The sequence below is a fragment of the Erythrolamprus reginae genome, chromosome 7 (assembly GCF_031021105.1).
Source record: "Erythrolamprus reginae isolate rEryReg1 chromosome 7, rEryReg1.hap1, whole genome shotgun sequence".
NCBI classification, from domain to species: Eukaryota; Metazoa; Chordata; class Lepidosauria; order Squamata; family Dipsadidae; genus Erythrolamprus; species Erythrolamprus reginae.
In genome coordinates, this window is record NC_091956.1 from 31,926,698 (window position 1) to 31,944,391 (window position 17,694).

Sequence of the window (17,694 nt, forward strand, 5' to 3'; positions counted from 1 at the left end):
AGGTTAAAGGTTTTGGGGTTAGGAGTAGAAACCACAGAATCAGGTAGTGCATTCCAGGCATTGATTACTCTGTTGCTGAAGTCGTATTTTTTGCAGTCAAGTTTGGAGCGGTTGACATTTAGTTTAAATCGATTTCGTGCTCCTGAGTTGTTGCGGTTGAAGGTGAAGTAGTCGTTAACAGGTAGGACATTTTGGTATATGATTTTATGAACTATAATTAAGTCGGAACGGAGATGACAGAGTTGTAAGTTGTTTAAACCAAGAATTTCAAGTCTGGCAGAGTAAGGTATTTTGTTGTGAGAAGAGGAATGAAGGATTCTTCTTGTGAAATATTTCTGGACTCTCTCAATTGTGTTGATGTCAGATATGCAATGTGGGTTCCATAGAGGCAATTGTATTCTAGGATTGGTCTGACAAATATTTGTAAGCTCTTGTTAGCAGTTCAAAATTACCAGAGAAGAAGCTGCAAAGGATTAGGTTAACAACTCTTAAAGCCTTTTGGCAATGTTGTTGCAGTGGGCTCTAGGACTTAGGTCATTGGATATGAGTACTCCAAGGTCTTTGACAGATTGAGAGTTATCAATAAGTTCAATTCCTCCAAGTTTATATTTAATATTCTGATTCTTTATACCAATGTGTAAGAAAGAGCATTTAGTGGTGGAGATTTGAAGTTGCCAGGTTTTAGACCATTCTGCTACGTGGTCAAGGTCTTTTTGAAGGGTAGCAGCATTGTCGGTAGTATTAAATAGTTTGACATCATCTGCAAAGAGAACGCAATTGCTAGTGATGCAATCACAAAGATCGTTTATGTATAGTATGAATAGTGTGGGTCCTAAAACACTACCTTGAGGGACACCACTGTTAACAGGAGCAGGAAGAGAAGTGGCACTTCTCTTGTTGTCTGTTAGGAATTCTGTTAACCAATTGTGTAGTAGTCCAGAGATGCCGTAGGATTGGAGTTTCAGAAGTTTGTCGTGGACAACTGAGTCAAAGGCTTTGCAAAAGTCGATATAGATCGCATCAATTGGATTACCTTGGTCAAGTTGAGTGGTCCAAATGTTTTTACAGTGTAAGAGTTGTAGATTACAGGATATTTTTTTTCTGAAACCAAATTGTTTATTGGAAAGTAGGTTATTAGCTTCAAGGTGGAATGTAATGGATTGGTTTATGATTGGTTCCATAACTTTGCAGGTGACACAACACAAAGAAATAGGTCTGTAATTTTCAACGTTGCTTGGATCTCCTTTTGTGAAGATAGGGATGACGGTGGCAAGTGACCATAGTGTGGCTAGGGAGCTAGTACTGAATGATTTATTAAAAATTATGCTCAGAGGTTCAGCCAAGGTGGAGGAGAGATTTTTTATGAAGTGTGCACATAGTCCATCTGGTCCAATAGATAAAGATGGTTTTAGGTTGTGTAATGCCTTTCTAACGTTATCTTCTGTAAAATCAATTTGTGTAAGATTATTGAGGTTATTTGTGGTGCGATTAGGAAATATTGGACATGAGCCATTGTTGTTAACAAAGACTGATCTGAAGAAGATGTTAAAGAGGTTGGCTTTGTCTGATTCATAATTATGGTCTATGTTGTTTGGTCCTTTAAGGGATGGGATGGGTCTAGAGTCTTTGAGTTTATTGTTAACAAAGTTGTAGAAGGCATGAGTAGACTTTGTTCATAGAAGGTTTTCTTCTTGGATGATGTGATAATTGGTACATTCAGTCTTTATTTGGTGACACAAGTTTTTATAGCGGCTTTTAAACTAGGAGGAAGAGAAATATCCATTTAAAAATATACCCTATAGATCAAATCCATCTTATTATGTCCAAACTGTATAGATTTTAACATGTTTCTCAAATTCAGTTTGTTCTTTGACATGAAGATCTGTTATCAAGATGTTATGCAAAGGAAGAAGCCATGGAGGCCAGACTCTACCCTAAAATCCCTGAAGCATTTATCTGAGAATGCAGTTAGTCTGATGAGATTTCTGTAAAAAAACAATTAAAAAAGCAACTGTAATCACCTCAAGTGTTGTTCATTGCACCTGACAGAATCAGAATAGAGCTGGAAAGGACCTTTGAGGTCTTCTAGTAGAAGCCCTACTCAAGCAGAAGACCCAACAGATATGTCACTTGAAGACAAAAAAAAAAGACAACCCCTCCCCACCTGTATCTCATTTATTTTGTTCATGTCATGTGGGGAAATTCATTGGAGAGAACAAATATGTCAGACTGAGTTAAGTTGTAAAAGGAAACCAGGCTGCCAAAGAACAAGAAGCTGGACATCATCAAAGCTGACATCAACCAGAAGACAGAACAACTCAAAGAAATAGTACAAGATTTGAAGATGTAGCGAGACCTGCTAAGAATCTCCAAGAGTCAGCCATGACTGAATGGATAATATTATCATCCTCGTTATTCAAAATAACTATTGTCCTTTACTTTAATTTTGTCATTTACTTTTTATTATTCAAAGGGAACCATTTAATGCACAGACTTTCACATTCATGCAAAAAAAATGTGAATGTGAATATTTGATTTAATTCGAACTTAATTTAATGTGAAAAAATATATTTTAAAATAAATGTACATATCTACTTTGATTTTAGATATTTATATTAGAATATGCATTTTTATAAAAATGGCTTTATTCTTGAATTTGCTTTTATAAAGTAAAGTCATATACAATTTATTTTTTTTATGATTGTCATAGACCCACATTATGCTATGCAGGAATTACCTTAGGAGATAGGAAGATGATCTAGGCAGCAATCAGATAAGAAGTAATTTGGTCTGCAGTGGAGAAAAGGAAGAAAAGTTTTCCAGGGACAAAAAATATGACAGAAGAAAGTCTTGAATGATTCTGTCTAATATACAGTTGTGTCATAAGTTTACATACCCTGGCAGAATTTATGATTTCCTGGCCATTTTTCAGAGAATATGAATGATAACATGAAAACGTTTCTATCACACTTGGTTAATGTTTAGCTGAAGCCATTTATTATTATCAATCAATTGGGTTTACCCTTTTGCAGTCATAATGACAACAGAAACCTCTAAGGAGGCATCTAGGGAGACATTACAGATTACAGACATTAAGCACATCTAGCTGTGCTACTACATTCTGAATTGTTTGTAACTCTGAAGTTTTGTTCAACAGCATCTCCCTGTACAATATAATGAAATAAACCAAATGAGAGGTGACTAAGATGTAAATGACCATCCCAATCTCCCAGTCCAGTAATGGGTAAAATTGGTGCAGAAGAAGAAAAAACCCTCACACACAACAGCTGCCACCTGTTTATTTATTACTTTATTTAATAAATTGGTGCAGAAGAAGAAAAAACCCTCACACACAACAGCTGCCACCTGTTTATTTATTACTTTATTTATTAGATTTGTATGCCGCCCCTCTCCAAAGACTCAGGGCCTCTCACAACAATAATAAAAAACAACATAACAGTGAACAAATCTAATATTAAAAGAAAAAGATATATAAAACCCCAGCAATTAAAACCATACAACACATACATACCAAACATAAAATATAAAAGCCTAGGGGAGGTGTCTCAGTTCCCCCATGCCTGGCGATATAGGTGGGTCTTGAGTAATTTACGAAAGAAAAGGAGGGTTCTCCTTGGCTACAATAGCCACTCCTCCCTCCCTGGGGTCGAGGCTGATACCATACCTGAAACCCAGCTGGGCATATTTCCGAGAGAGGAACTCCTCCCTCTGGGCCCAGCCAGGTTTCAGTCACACATGCCAGATCGGCTCCTCATCCAGGATCAAATCCTGGATGAGGAGAGCTTTGTTTGTGACCGATCTGGCATTGAGTAGCAGCAGCTTGAGCCCAGGGCCCGGATTACACTCGTCACCAGTACCCCAGGTTGAGCTCACAGGACCGGAACAGGGGGTCGCTTTTAAGCAGCGATCCCTTCTTCCTCCAGAACGGCTAGCCCCCTGACTCCGGCCATATCTACCTCTCCCCAGCAAGACCGGGACATTCTGGCCCTCCACCACCCCAGAGATAGATACCCCCATCCCTCCTGTCTCTCCATCGCCAGGTGCACTATTCTCATTCATACTATTTCCATTTGCCTCATACATAACATCCCATCCACCCCAATCATTCATACCATACATGCCTTCGCACCCATCCCAGAAAAGGCATACATGCCTTCGCACCCATCATTAAAAACCCTCCCCAATAAATTAGCTAAAATGTTAATTACTAAAATCTCCATATACAATCCCATTAATAATTAATATTAAACATCAAATTACTCTAATACTAAAATACCAATTACTCTAGGTTACTCTCTAAGATCTTAATAGAATAACATATTAATTACTAAAAATTGTTAAAATTATAAAGTGCTAAAATATAGGAAATAATTAAGATCATTTGTCCACCAAATCAGCAATACAGCACCAGTTCTAAAAGGTAAGTTCTAGAAAAGAAATTCAGTGTTCAGGGAGAAGTCCTGGCATAATGTCCCCCAGGGTCTTTGGTACCGGCAACTGCCACTGGCTGGCACTCTCAGGTCTTTTCTCTGGGTCCACATTCACCTTTATTCCTCTACTCTTGCAGTATTTCCAAGTCTCCAGTTCCTCTGCAGTATTATATGATCTTAGTACGAGCTCCATGTAGTCTCAGTAGTGCGACCCTCAATCTTAGTCTCGATCTCCTCCTTCCTCTCCTTCCTCTCCTTGGTTTGCTCTTTCACAGGCCCTCCGGCACCAGGTGCTCCCACCATGCAGCTCCTCGGTGTCTCGGGTCCGTGCAATGAGGATAGGGCAGTCCCGGGCATTGTTCTTCTCTCACCCCTCTCGCCCTTCTCTTTCCGGTGCGCACTCTCTCCTCCCATCCTCCGCCTCTCGATCACATGCTTGGGATTGTTCACAGTTTCTTGACTGAAAAGGTTTGAGTCTAGATGGACCCTCTTATTTGTATCAGTTTCCTCTGGAGAAATGGAATCCAATTCAGGATAAAAGTTACAAAATATCCAGAAATGGTCAGTCCATTTAACTTACTACCTTGTAGGAGCTAAGCCTAAACCTGTTCCTTCCAATCCAGACACACAGTGACCTTGAGCCACCATGACAGGACTGTGACAGCATCTCTTTACAACACAAAAGACAATGTATTAGTCGACCATGTGCCATCAAGCCACTGTTAAGACTTAGCAACCACATAAATGGATTTTTTTTCCTGCATGATAATCTGGTTATATAACCTGTTTCTTTACATCTCTCAACAGTGAATCAGTTGCAATTATAACTGAACATATACACTTTCAGACTGGTCATCCCCTTTTCTTTCCTTCTGCTATTTTCAGCATTACAACCTTTTATAGAGAGCTAGATCTTCACATGCCCAGAGTATAATAATTTATGGCTTAAGTGAGAAGGCTTCATTTGTTTGATGATGCATTTGTTTTTTTCTTGGCTGATCATGTTATTCTTGTTTTGATTGGCTCACATCCACCTCTTTTGGTCACAGGCTTTGAGGAGAATGAACAAGGTCCATCTGGGTATCATAGGCCAGTGTGTTTATCAGAGGAATCCGAGAGTGAGAGTGAGGGAGAATAAGGGCCTGGGCACCTTCCAGAGGCTGCAGACACCCTAGCTGTGGCAATGTTGGAGTCAGATGAGGAGGAGGATATTGTGGACCCCATATTATATATGCGAGTCAGAAGAATGCAGGGGAGAGAAGAGTATTTCCGCCAACGACTACCTAGGCATAGGGAGGGGAGTGCAAGAGACAGACTAATGGATGGTACAAAATAAGATACTGATCTATGATTGACTGATTAAAAATGTATGTATATCTATGTTACTGATATATCTTAAGCTATGTGTGTACTGGTATATAAAATACAGGGGGATTATTCTAAGCATAACCAAAACCTTGCATTCTTACACTCTATTAATTTTTCATATTTTGATATTGAAATTTATATTAGCCTCTTCCAATCTGTTGGCCATTATGTTATTTCAGATTTGAGGGCAAATAACTTACTGTATTTTTTGGTATATAAGATGCACCTTTTTACTTCAAAAAAGTGCACCAAAACCTGGATGCATCTTATACAACGAATGCTATTGGGTAGGTGTTAGTGATGGTGGTGGCAGCTTTTCCCTAGTCCTGCGGTGGTGGATTTTCACTTGGTTTGGCAGCTGTCACCGGCCGTTGCTACCAAACTGCATGAAAAGCCACTATTGCCAGACTATGGGAATGCTGCTGATGCTGCTACTGATCGCCCCCGCCAGACTAGGGGACTACGCCCCACGTTTAATGGCATGGAGGGAAACCCAAGCTTCTGTCTTCCATCACATGGGCACCTCTCTTCCTTGGTAGGTTCATCTTGCTTCCTCTTCTTTAAACCAACTCGGCTCTTCCTCCTCTGTAAATGTTTCATTCCAACATGGGGAGGATGGGAGGCTGCTGCTTTCACTGCCATTGCTGCTTCTAATGGAGGCTGAGGCAAGCAGGCAGCGCTGCATTCTCGTCAGACCTGCTTCATCCTTCCTCCTCAGCTGCCTGGGTTTTGGTCCCATCCGAAGAGGGGCAGCTGAGGAGGAAGGATGCAGAGGCGGTGGCAAAGCAGCAGCCTCCCATTCTCCCCTTTTTGGAACAAAACAATAAGTTGGCTTACAGAGGAGGAAGCAGCAGTGGCATTTATGGTTGCTACAGAAGTTGGTTTACAGAGACCTCCTTTCCTGGGCTGAAGTCTCTTTGGACCCGAGTCCTGAGAGTCACCCCAGCTCATCCACTTCCCTCTCCTCCCCTTTCCCCTCAATTAGAGTGCTCCCTCATGTAAAAAATGTGGGCTTTGGAGACCCACATCAGGTGGGGATGGCAGGGAAGGAAAGTGTGTGTGTGGCGGGGGGAAGGAGAACAGGGTACCTGCGGCAGGCAAGAATGGGAAACAGAGGTGGTGGAGGGGGAAGAAATTGAGGGTCCTTTGGGGTGAAAGGTGTGCAGAGTGGTGGGCAACAGAGAAGCACCATAGTCAGGTTTGTGGCTGGAGCCGGGAGAAGAGGATGAAGATGAACTCCTTGGCCCTTCGGAGACACAGAGCCAGGCAATTGTGATCTGACAATGCGGCAAGTCTCTCTCGGAGATGGATCCCAGCAGCAGAGGAATTCTGGGAGTTGAAGTCCACAAGTCTTGAAGCAATCAAGTTTGAAGACTCCTAAGTTAGGGGTGCAAGAATCTTCATACCTGGCTTTTGGACTTCAACTCCCATTTCTGAGCTGACTGAAGGAAGAATTCTAGGAGTTGAAGTCCACAAGTCTTGAAGCTGTCAAGACTTGTTAGGGGTGCAAGGGTCTTCAAACCTGGCAAGTTTAAGGCTTGTGGACTTCAACTCCCATTTCTGAGCTGACTGAAGGAAGAATTCTGAGAGTTGAAGTCCACAAATCTTGAAGCTGTCAAGTTTAAAGTTTGTAAAAAGTGTACATAGTTTTAAAAAGTGTGCATTGTTTTAAAAAGTATACATGGTTCTGTTACACTGGTATTTTATTAAACAATATAATACTACATCATTTGGTTCAGAATACTTTTTTCCTTGTTTTCCTCCTCTAAAATCTAGATACGTCTTATACACCGGTGCATCTTATACACCGAAAAATACAGTAGTTAGAAACTTTGCTGATTCCTCTTTTGCTGCTTGACATGTTTCAGTGGATATTCATCAGCTCCTGTAGCATTTCTACTTGGCAATGATAAGACTGCTGATCTACCTTTACCTTCTGTCATAGCCAAGATATACAATTTGGGCATTGTCAGCATATGGTGATACATGATCCCATATCATCTGACAACTCCACCCATGGCTTCCTGCGGATATTGAAGAGGATAGTGGGAGTCTTCAGCCTTGTGGAACCCCACAGTGCTCAGTTTAAAACTAAACAAATGATGCTTTCATAATGGAAAGATCATTCAAAAATGCTAGATTACATTAAAAATATATTATACACTTCTATTTCTACGAGTTTTTTCTCATCATTCCTATCACCCTTTTCCTCCCACTTAGGACTGTATGAGTGTAACTTGTTGCTTGCATCCTAAGATTTTTTTTAATTAGTATTGATTGTTTCTTCATTGCTTATATGACCCCTATGACAATCATTAAGTGTTGTACCACATGATTCTTGAGAAATCTACATTTTCTTTTATGTACACTGAGAGCACATGCACCAAGACAAATTCCTTGTGTGTCCAATCACACTTGGCCAAGAAAGAATTCTATTCTATTCTATTCTATTCTATTCTATTCTATTCTATCTAGCAGGAATTTTCTCCTTAGTTCTAAGTTGCTTCTCTCCTTGATTAGTTTCTACCCATTGCTTCTTGTCCTATCCTCAGGTGCTTTGGAGAATAGCCTAACTCCCTCTTCTTTGTGGCAACCCCTGAGATATTGGAACATTGCTATCATGTCTCCTCTAGTCCTTCTTTTCATTACCCAGTTCCCGCAACTTTTCTTCCTATGTTTTAGCCTCCAGTCCCCTAATCATCTTTGTTGCTATTCTATGTGCTCTTTCTAGAGTTTCAACATCCTTTTTACATCGTGGTGATCAAAACTGAATGCAGTATTTCACATGTGGCCTTACCAAAGCATTATATAGTGGTATTAACACTTCACATGACCTTGATTCTATCCCTCTGTTAATGCAGCCTAGAACTGTGTTGGCTTGGCATACTTCATCAGACTCTATCATTTTGCCATACTGTAGTTTAATTTTGTAGAGTTATGTGATAAAAAAGGAGAAAGAAGGTGAGAGTCAAAGAATCTATGCTATATTTTATATATTAATATCGGGTATTACAAATGTCTGCTTTCAAACAGTATTATTTTCCTGTCAGATTTTTGTTATAGAAAATAATACCCCTACATCCAATTTTGTCATTGACTTGATAGAAAGATGCTTTAAACACTCAAGTTCCTTTGACAGATCTTCCTACAAAACTAAACATTGCACAAACACACACACACACACACACACAAAGAGAGAGAGAGAGAGAGAGAATTTCCATTCAGCATATTCTAATTTTTAAAAGATATAAGGAAATAAGATAATAAAGGAGATAATATATGCAAACACTGAATATAAAATCAGAAAACACTACATTATAAAGTGTAAAGGAAAGACAAATCTTCTGTGTGGTCATTAATATGTCCTATTGTAATGTTGCTTCAGTACTAAAAAATTTCATGAAGCTAAATCTAGAAAAACATTGGAGAAATAATATTCTATGTAGACTGAAATATTAAAAATTAAAATACTTATTATTTACTATATTTTTCTGTTTTCAGCAAAGAAATGCTAAAATGGGATTTTCATATGCTTACTGGGTTAGGGGACTCTTACAAATGGAAGGATGATTGGTAGATATTTCACTGAAGGAGTTCCATAAAATGTAAAATAAGCTGAAATAAGAAAGATTAATGTGTGTGTGTGTGTGTGTGTGTGTGTGTGTGTGTGTGTAGAATGCATTATTTCTTTTAAACATATTTTGGAAGAATTGTCAGAAATATCTCATTTATCTTCAAATAAGCATTATAGTTCAAAAGGAATTAGAACAACAGAACAACAACTCAGAGACCTAACCAATATTAAAAAGCTTTTAATACAAATTCTGAACACCTGCTGGGTCTTATTTTCAAGTAGTTATTGAAATGTAATTAAGAAAAATTAACAAGTCAAAGTTTACATGATTAAAAAGATATGCAACAATGGCAATATCAACAGAAGATAAATATTAAATTTACTGTAAATAGCATGCTTAGAAAAAAATGATACAAGATTTCCCCCCTTGTATGTTTAACATAATATACCAATGTTGATATCCAAAATATGTAATTAATATTTTACAGATATGATTCTTTTATATATTAGGCAAGATGATTTGTTGTAGAATAAATCAAATTTTATATACTTATTTTTCTTTCCTGCTAAGTGTTACTAAACGTCATATTTCTGTAAAGCATGGAGAGGGGTTCTGTGTATGAAAAGAGCTGCTTTGTTATTTTATGCTTCTTATTGGAAAGTAGATATAGGGGTAATTTTCTTTTTAGAAAAATGGAGAATGTATCCATGTTAAAAATATGTATTTAAAAATAAACCTGATACTGAATTTAACATGGAAACTATTATGGCATGTACTTTTGCACATGGGTTTTGAACTGTGTCTGAAGTTTTGGTTTCTCTTAACATAAGAAAAAATAAAATATTAAAATATTAGAACTGTGATTCATTATAAAGACATATTGTATGATGCATATTAATTGTTTATTTTAATTTATGTTTCTTATCGTAGTGGGGCATTATTCAATATTGTACAGTTCGCAAATTAATTTTATTTTCTTTCTTTCTTCCTTTATAATAACTTTTTTCTTAGTTCCACTTTGAAGCATCAATGTGTTACGGGAATATAGATTGCACACATCAGTGATCTGATATGCTGCCTGAAGGGGCAATTTTTAGATACTAGATACCTGCTTGGTCTATGAAGCATCCAACTGGCCTAATTTGAAACTCATCCAGTAGCTGCTTTATTTTTTTCCTTGAGGCTTTCTTGGTGCTAAGCTTTTCTACTTCTTTTTATTCTTAATATTGTGCAGAATGACCAGTCACCACAGAAAATCACATACCAATCCTGTTGTTCTCTCTTCAAAATTAATAAAAATATTGAAGGAAGAAAATGAAGTCTTGAAACAAAGGTAATAAATTAAATCTTTGTTCATAATACTATACAAAATAATGGACGTTGTGGTTGCTTTTCAATGTAAGCCTTCTCTTGATACATTAGGATGATATGTGAAAGGTCATATATGACCATGGAAAACAATTATTTAGATAGATGGACATCTGAATAGGTTTTAAGGTCTCTAGATAGCTCCCCTGGAATCAAAATTCCTATCAAATTGTTCAAGAAAGATCATATGACTTACACATTCAAAAGAAAAAATAAATAAATTCCAGGCTTCTAAGTAACATCCTATATCTTCAATGTGGTAGATACCACAAAAATCCTAGTCAGGGTTTTGAGTGAAAAGGCACGTTCCAAAATATACTACACAACCTAAAAATTAAAAGGGACAAAGTGATTAGACAACAATGATTTGAATAAGATATGAAAGAATAGTCCATTTTTTAAAAATCAAAAAATATACACTTGAATTATAAACATTAAAACTCTTTAGGTAAAATGAAAACTTATGGTGTTGCCCCAGGAATTTTTTTTAGAAGAGAAATGATGGCTACACAGACTTGTTTGACTTATACTGATTTATTGATTTTTATTAAAAGAGAACTTAAATTAAAAGCAAGGAAAAAGTTGAAAAAGAAAAGCTAAATTTGTCGATGGTTTGTTATGCACAATTAGTGCAAAGATCTAAATTAGATGAAAAAAATATGTTTTTGCAGATAAAAAAACAGATTTTGAAATGGATTTATCTACTAATAAAGACTAATAATTATTGCAAATATATTAAAAAATATTGAAATTATTTTATTTTAATTGAAAATAAATCAGAGGATGAATATGTTATAGATTGAATGAAAAAATAGGATTTGATTATTATATCTATTATGATTATAGAAATAATGTATATAGTATATTTTTAAGATGTATGCAGAAATGTAGAATAAGTGATTACCTTTTACATAGTTTTAGAGGTTTTATTTGGATTGTTTAAATTCTATATTGTTTATATGAAGTTTTTATTTGCATTTAGAGAAAGAGATGGTTCTATTATATGCCATATTTTTTTGGTGTATAAGACACACTCCCCCCCAAAAAAGTGCAAATGTCTGTGCATCTTATACAGCGACTGTTACCGAAACCTCACCCATCCGCTGTCCTCCACCCTTCAGCCCCTGTCTCACAGCAATTTGCCTCCTTGAAACAAACAGCAAACAGCCTGGTCAGCTTCAGCGCAGCCTAATTTAACATGAATAGCTGGAGATTGCCACTGCCCATCGACAACATCGACGTTCATCAATGTTGTTGCCCATCACCGCCTCATTTTGGCTTCTGTGTGTCTGTTTTCAGCCTCTGCACGCCTCATTTTTGGCTCCTTCCATGCAATGGTGCCACCTAGAATGGGCCAAAAATGGGGCATGCAGAGGCTGAAAATGGGATACACAGAGGCTGAAATGGGCTGCTTGGAGGTGGTGATAGGTGGCAGTAGCAACAGGTGGCAGCAGCAATGAGCGGTGGGAATCCACACAGCCTGGAACAACTATTCCTAGGAGGCAGATCCAACCACCAATCCGCTGCTCATGCTAAATCAGGCTCTGCTGAAGCTGAGCATGCTGTTTGCTGCAAGGAGGCAAATTGCTGAGAGACAGAGGCAGATTTTTCCCCTCCCCAAAAGCTAGGTGAGTCGTATAGTCTGGAGGATCCTATAATCTGAAAAATATGGTATTTTGTATCTGTAATGAGAAAACTTAGAGGTAATTCTTTCTTTCTTTTTGCTATTTTTTCCTTTCTTTTATCTTGCCACTTTTTAGCACCTCCTCTTTGATCCCCTCTCCCCCTTTCAATTTTATCCCTTTTTGTTAATTTGTATTTAACCTTTCTTTGAAACTTAATGAAGTTGGTTTTTTTAAAGGAAAGATGAACACTGTATAAGTCCAACGTTACTCATAGGAGTCTGCAGGGAAGAGTGAAAAAGCATATATTGCAATGTGATTTATGAACTTGTGCTTAACTTTGGCATGCAAGAACAAAGGGGAGGATTTGTGTCATAATATCAGAATACATGTCATTTTTCATCATTGTATCTTCCAGCCCACACCAAAGAAGCTATTATTAATGGAGAAATAGCTCATCTTTCACAAAATGCATAGCAATTGTCTTAATTGGACTCATCCTAAATTATTTTCCATAAATGATTTATAATTAATTAGCCATTCTTAATTTGTGAATCTGCAATGAACAGTAAGAACAGTGAGTTCTGAGATCATCGATCTAAATCTTATTAGATGAAATTAAAATTCAGAACTACTGATTATGGTATCTTCCTATAAGAACTTACAAATATGAAAGTTGATTGGAAAGTCATTCTGTGAAAAAAATTAAACGGTGTTTTTCCCCCAAAAAAGCAATAAAAAGGTCATTAATTTTATAAATGCTAAGTAGGCTTAAACAGAGAGACCTTGGGAAAGGTTCCTTGGATGAAAATCCCAAAGGGGAAAATGACCCAAGAAGCTTGGGAAATTCTGGAAAATATAATCATAAATAACAATAAAAAAGAAAAGGAAATAGTTCACGAAAGAGAGAAGATGGCAAGGAAGTAACACACAGTAGAGAGAAAGCAAAGCTGCTTAACTCATTCCTAGCATCAGTGTTCATGTCGGGGGGGGGGGAGTATAGCCCAACCTACCAAAAACCATATCTGTAAAAGACAGACTAGAAATATAAACTAAAATAAGAAAATAAATGGTAAGAGATTATCTTAGAACAATTGTACTATATCTTTCAAAAGTCCTGGACCACTGGGCAACTACCTGAGAATTGGAAAATAACTGATATGGTTCCATCTTCAAAAAGAAGGATCCTAATCAAGTCCAGGAAACGGATCAATCAACCTAATATCAATACCTAGGAAGATACTGGAAAAGATAATTTTAAAAATGTCTGCAAATATCTAGAAACAAATGAAGTTATAATTAGTTATAACCTGCAATAGTCTGCTGCCCTCATGGGGCAGGGGACGCAGTGGCGGTAGTAGGTTTAGGCACTATTTATTGAATAATAGTTTTTTATTGTTCTTCCTTCTCGAGTACCTTAGTATGATCCTTAATTACTTTTAAAATAGGAAATAATTAAATAGTATGTTTTTATCCATAAATGCTTTAATCATTTTAATAATTATCTAGAACTGAACTTTTATACCAATTAAAGAAAATTGAGCTAATGGCCTTATCTGTTTTTATACTGAACCTTGTGGGTTCAGTACAAAACCTTAAAATGTTACTGTGCTTCTCAATAAATAATACTGTGTACCCTTTGTCCTTTTGGTGGCTATTCAAATAATGTGACTTAATGGGGAATTTGAGACATCTTTCCCCCAGGCTCCTTATAATTTATGTTTGGTATGTATGTGTTGTTTGGTTTTAATATGATAGGGTTTCTTTTAATATTAGATTTGTGCCACTATAATATTGTTTTTATAATTGTTTTGAGCCGCCCCGAGTCTTCGGAGGGGGCGTCATACAAATCTAATAAGTAAATAATAAATAAATAAATAAATAAATAAATAAATAAACTGAAAAATATGTCAAGCACCTATTTGAAAACTTATCTTGGTCAGTAAGCCACTCACACCTGGTCACATGACCTTTAAGCCACCCCCAGTCACATGATTGTCAAGCCACTCTCACCTGGCCAGATGGCCGGCAAGCCACTCCTATCCAATCACATGACCATCAAGCCACACTCACCCATACCCATACCCATTCCTATCCAGTCATATGACATCAAGTCACACCCACAAAATAAGCCATATCCACAATATGGCAGTAAATTTTTTGGCAGCCAGCATGGGTTTGTTTAAAAACAGATCATGTTACCAATCATTCTTCAACATAGTGACTAACTTAGAAGATCAGCAAAATGCTGTGCAGATATTCATGAGCTGGAAGAGAAAGTGGTAACATGGTCAGCCAATAAATTAGCATAGTAATTCAGTCAGCCAATGGGAGTTAACTGCTACTGAGTCTGTGCTGGTGAAACTATAAGCTTAACGCTGAGTGTGGTTCCAGTCTTCATGAGGTCTCTGCTAAGTCTGTCTTTGATCTGTAAGGTCCCTGCTCTGAACTTGCTGTAATGAAGCTAATTCTCTGTAACTGGTTGAAGAAGAAATCTATCAATTGTGTGATGTTCTGGTTTATTTTACAACAGAGATATACTTCAATATACTTAGACTTCAGCAGGGCATTGAATAAAGTATACCAGTGTTTCCCAACCAGTGTGCCACAGCACACTAGTGTGCCACAAGACATGGTCAGGTGTGCAGCAAAGAAAGAAGCTCAGCTTCTGGTCTCGCAACTTTTTGCTGAGAGTGCAAAGAGCAAAAAGTTGTGAGACCGGAAGCTGAGCTTCCTTCTTTGCACCTTCCAAGTTTTCTGGCAGCTGCAGCGCCCCGCCCCGCTAGAGCTTCCCTGGCGGCAGCAGCAGGTGAGATTTGGGGCCTGGTGGGAGGGCGGCGGCAGCGGGAGGGTGGCGGTAGTGGGAGGGCGGTGGTAGCGGGAGGGCGGTGGCAGCAGCGGCACCAGGCAGTAGTCGCTGGGCGGTGGCAGGGTGGTCGGCTGCGAGCCAGAACTCCAGGACAGAGGCACTGATAGTGGCAGCTGGACATGTTGCTTTACGCTGTACATGCTGGCATTGCGTGGCTGGCACTTGCCTGCTGGCTGGGCCGGGACAGAGGCTCCAGCCCCACGCCCATGCCCAGCACAGTGCCAGCATGTACGGTATCTAGCAACATGTCCAGCCACCGCCATCGGTGCCTCCGTTCCAGAGCTCCGCCTCATAGATGACCACCCTGCTGCCGACCCACGGCTACTGCCCAATGCCGCTGCTGCAGCTTGGTGTATGAGAAAGAGAGAGAGAAAGAGAGAGATAGCAAAAGAGAGAAAGAGATAGCAAGAGAGGGAGAGAGGGAGAGAGAGAAAGAGAGAGGGAGAGAGGGGGAGAGAGAAAGAGAGAGAAAGCAAAAAAGAGAGAAAGAAAGAGAGAGATAGCAAGAGAGAGAAAGAGATAGCAAGAGAGAGAAAGAGAGGGAGAGAGAAAGAGAGAGATAGCAAGAAAGAGAGAGATAGCAAGAAAGAGAGAGGGAGAAAGAGAGAGGGAGAGAGGGGGGGAGAGAAAGAGAGAGAAAGACAGCAAGAGAGAGAGAGAAAGCAAGAGAGAGAGAGAAAGAGGGGGGAAGGAGGGTGAGGGAAAGACATAGAGGGAGAGAAGGAGGAAGAGAAAGATAGCAAAAAAGAGAGGAAGGAAGGGAGAAACAAAGAGGGATGGAGAGAGAGTGGGAAAGAAAGAGCAAGGAAGGAAGAGAGAGAAATAGAGCGAAAGGGAGGAAGAGAGATTTTTTTTGTCCAAACATTTTTTAGCGCCCCCCCCCCCCTGTTTTGGTATTTTATTTATTTATTTGTCAAACAAGTATAGTATTATAGTACATATTAACATAACATAACATAACATAACATAACATAACATAACATAACATAAGTAGAACGTGGTAATAGAAAGGATAATAAGACAGTAGGACAGGGACATTAGGCACAAAAGTGCACTTATGCATGCCCCTTACAAACCTCTTAGAAAAGGGGAGAGGTCAATTGTAGATAATGTAAGGTTGAAGATTTTGGGATTGGGGGAAGCAACAACAGAGTCAGGTAATGAGTTCCAGGCAGTGCATTCTTCCTGCGGACTGCTTCTAGGCATTTTGCAAACCCTTGTAATCTTCTTGATATGTCCAAGACTATTTGCTTAAACTTAATTTATGAGTTCATAGACTTATGCTAGCTGTTATTGCAGTTCAATTAACATCTGGTTTTTCAGAAAAGATGGGTTTAATTTGTGTTTGTGTGCGGCAACTACTAAGCAAGCTTATTAGTAGTTGTCAATTGAGTAAACAAATCTTTGAATCAACTTAGTGTGTGCTGCATTCTTGGTTGTCTGTAGCTAGGGCAGAACAGTGACTGTGAGAGGGATCTTGTAGACCCAGTGGACAATTAATTATATGATCCAGCAGTGTTCAACAGCAGCCAAAAACAACAATGTAATCCTAAATTGCATTAAAGAGGCATTGATTCAAGATCAGATGAAGTACTAGTGCCACTCTATAAACCCTTAGTAAGGCTACAACTAGAATACTACATCTAGTTTTGGTCATCATACAATAAAAATTTTGAGACTCTACAAAGAGTGCAGAGAAGAGCAACAAAGTTTATTAGGGATCTGGAAGTTAAGACACAAAGAACAATTACGAGAACTGAGCATGGCTAGCCTAATGAAGAGAAAGACCAGGAGTGAGATGATAGCAGTGTTCCAATATTTGAGGGGCTGTCACAGAGAAGAGAAGGGCAACCTATTTTTCAAAGCAGCAGAAGATCAGTCAATGAATGGTATATAGAAACTGATCAAGGAGAAACTTAATCTACAAAATTTGTGACAATGAGAACATTCAACCAATAGGACAGCCTCGATAGCGTGCATGCATGCTTTTTTGGCACCCAAGGAAAAAAAGGTTCACCATCACTGGTATAGGGTCTCCAGTTATTATAAGATAAGTTCACTTTTGTTGGTAATATAGTTAATTTTGCTAGTAGAAGGTCAAAATGCAAATTGGGTGATTTTTAAAAATCTTTCTGCAAACTTCATTTTGCACAATATTTCTGCACTATAAAAATCAAATGGTGGACTGATTTAGCTGGTCCTTTTTTTCTGATGTAGATCCACAGAACTTTCAACCTGGTATTCTGTCATAGAAGATGGAATAATTCACAGCACATGGTATTGAATAGGTGGTTTTCATCTCCACATCTTGACAGATTAACCAAGTTAACTGAAGATATACAGCTAAATTATGCTGAATGTTTCATTTGTTTTTCTTGTGTGTTCCTATATCTACTGATTTACAATAGAGACTGTGAACAAAAATAACTGTTTTTCTTTCT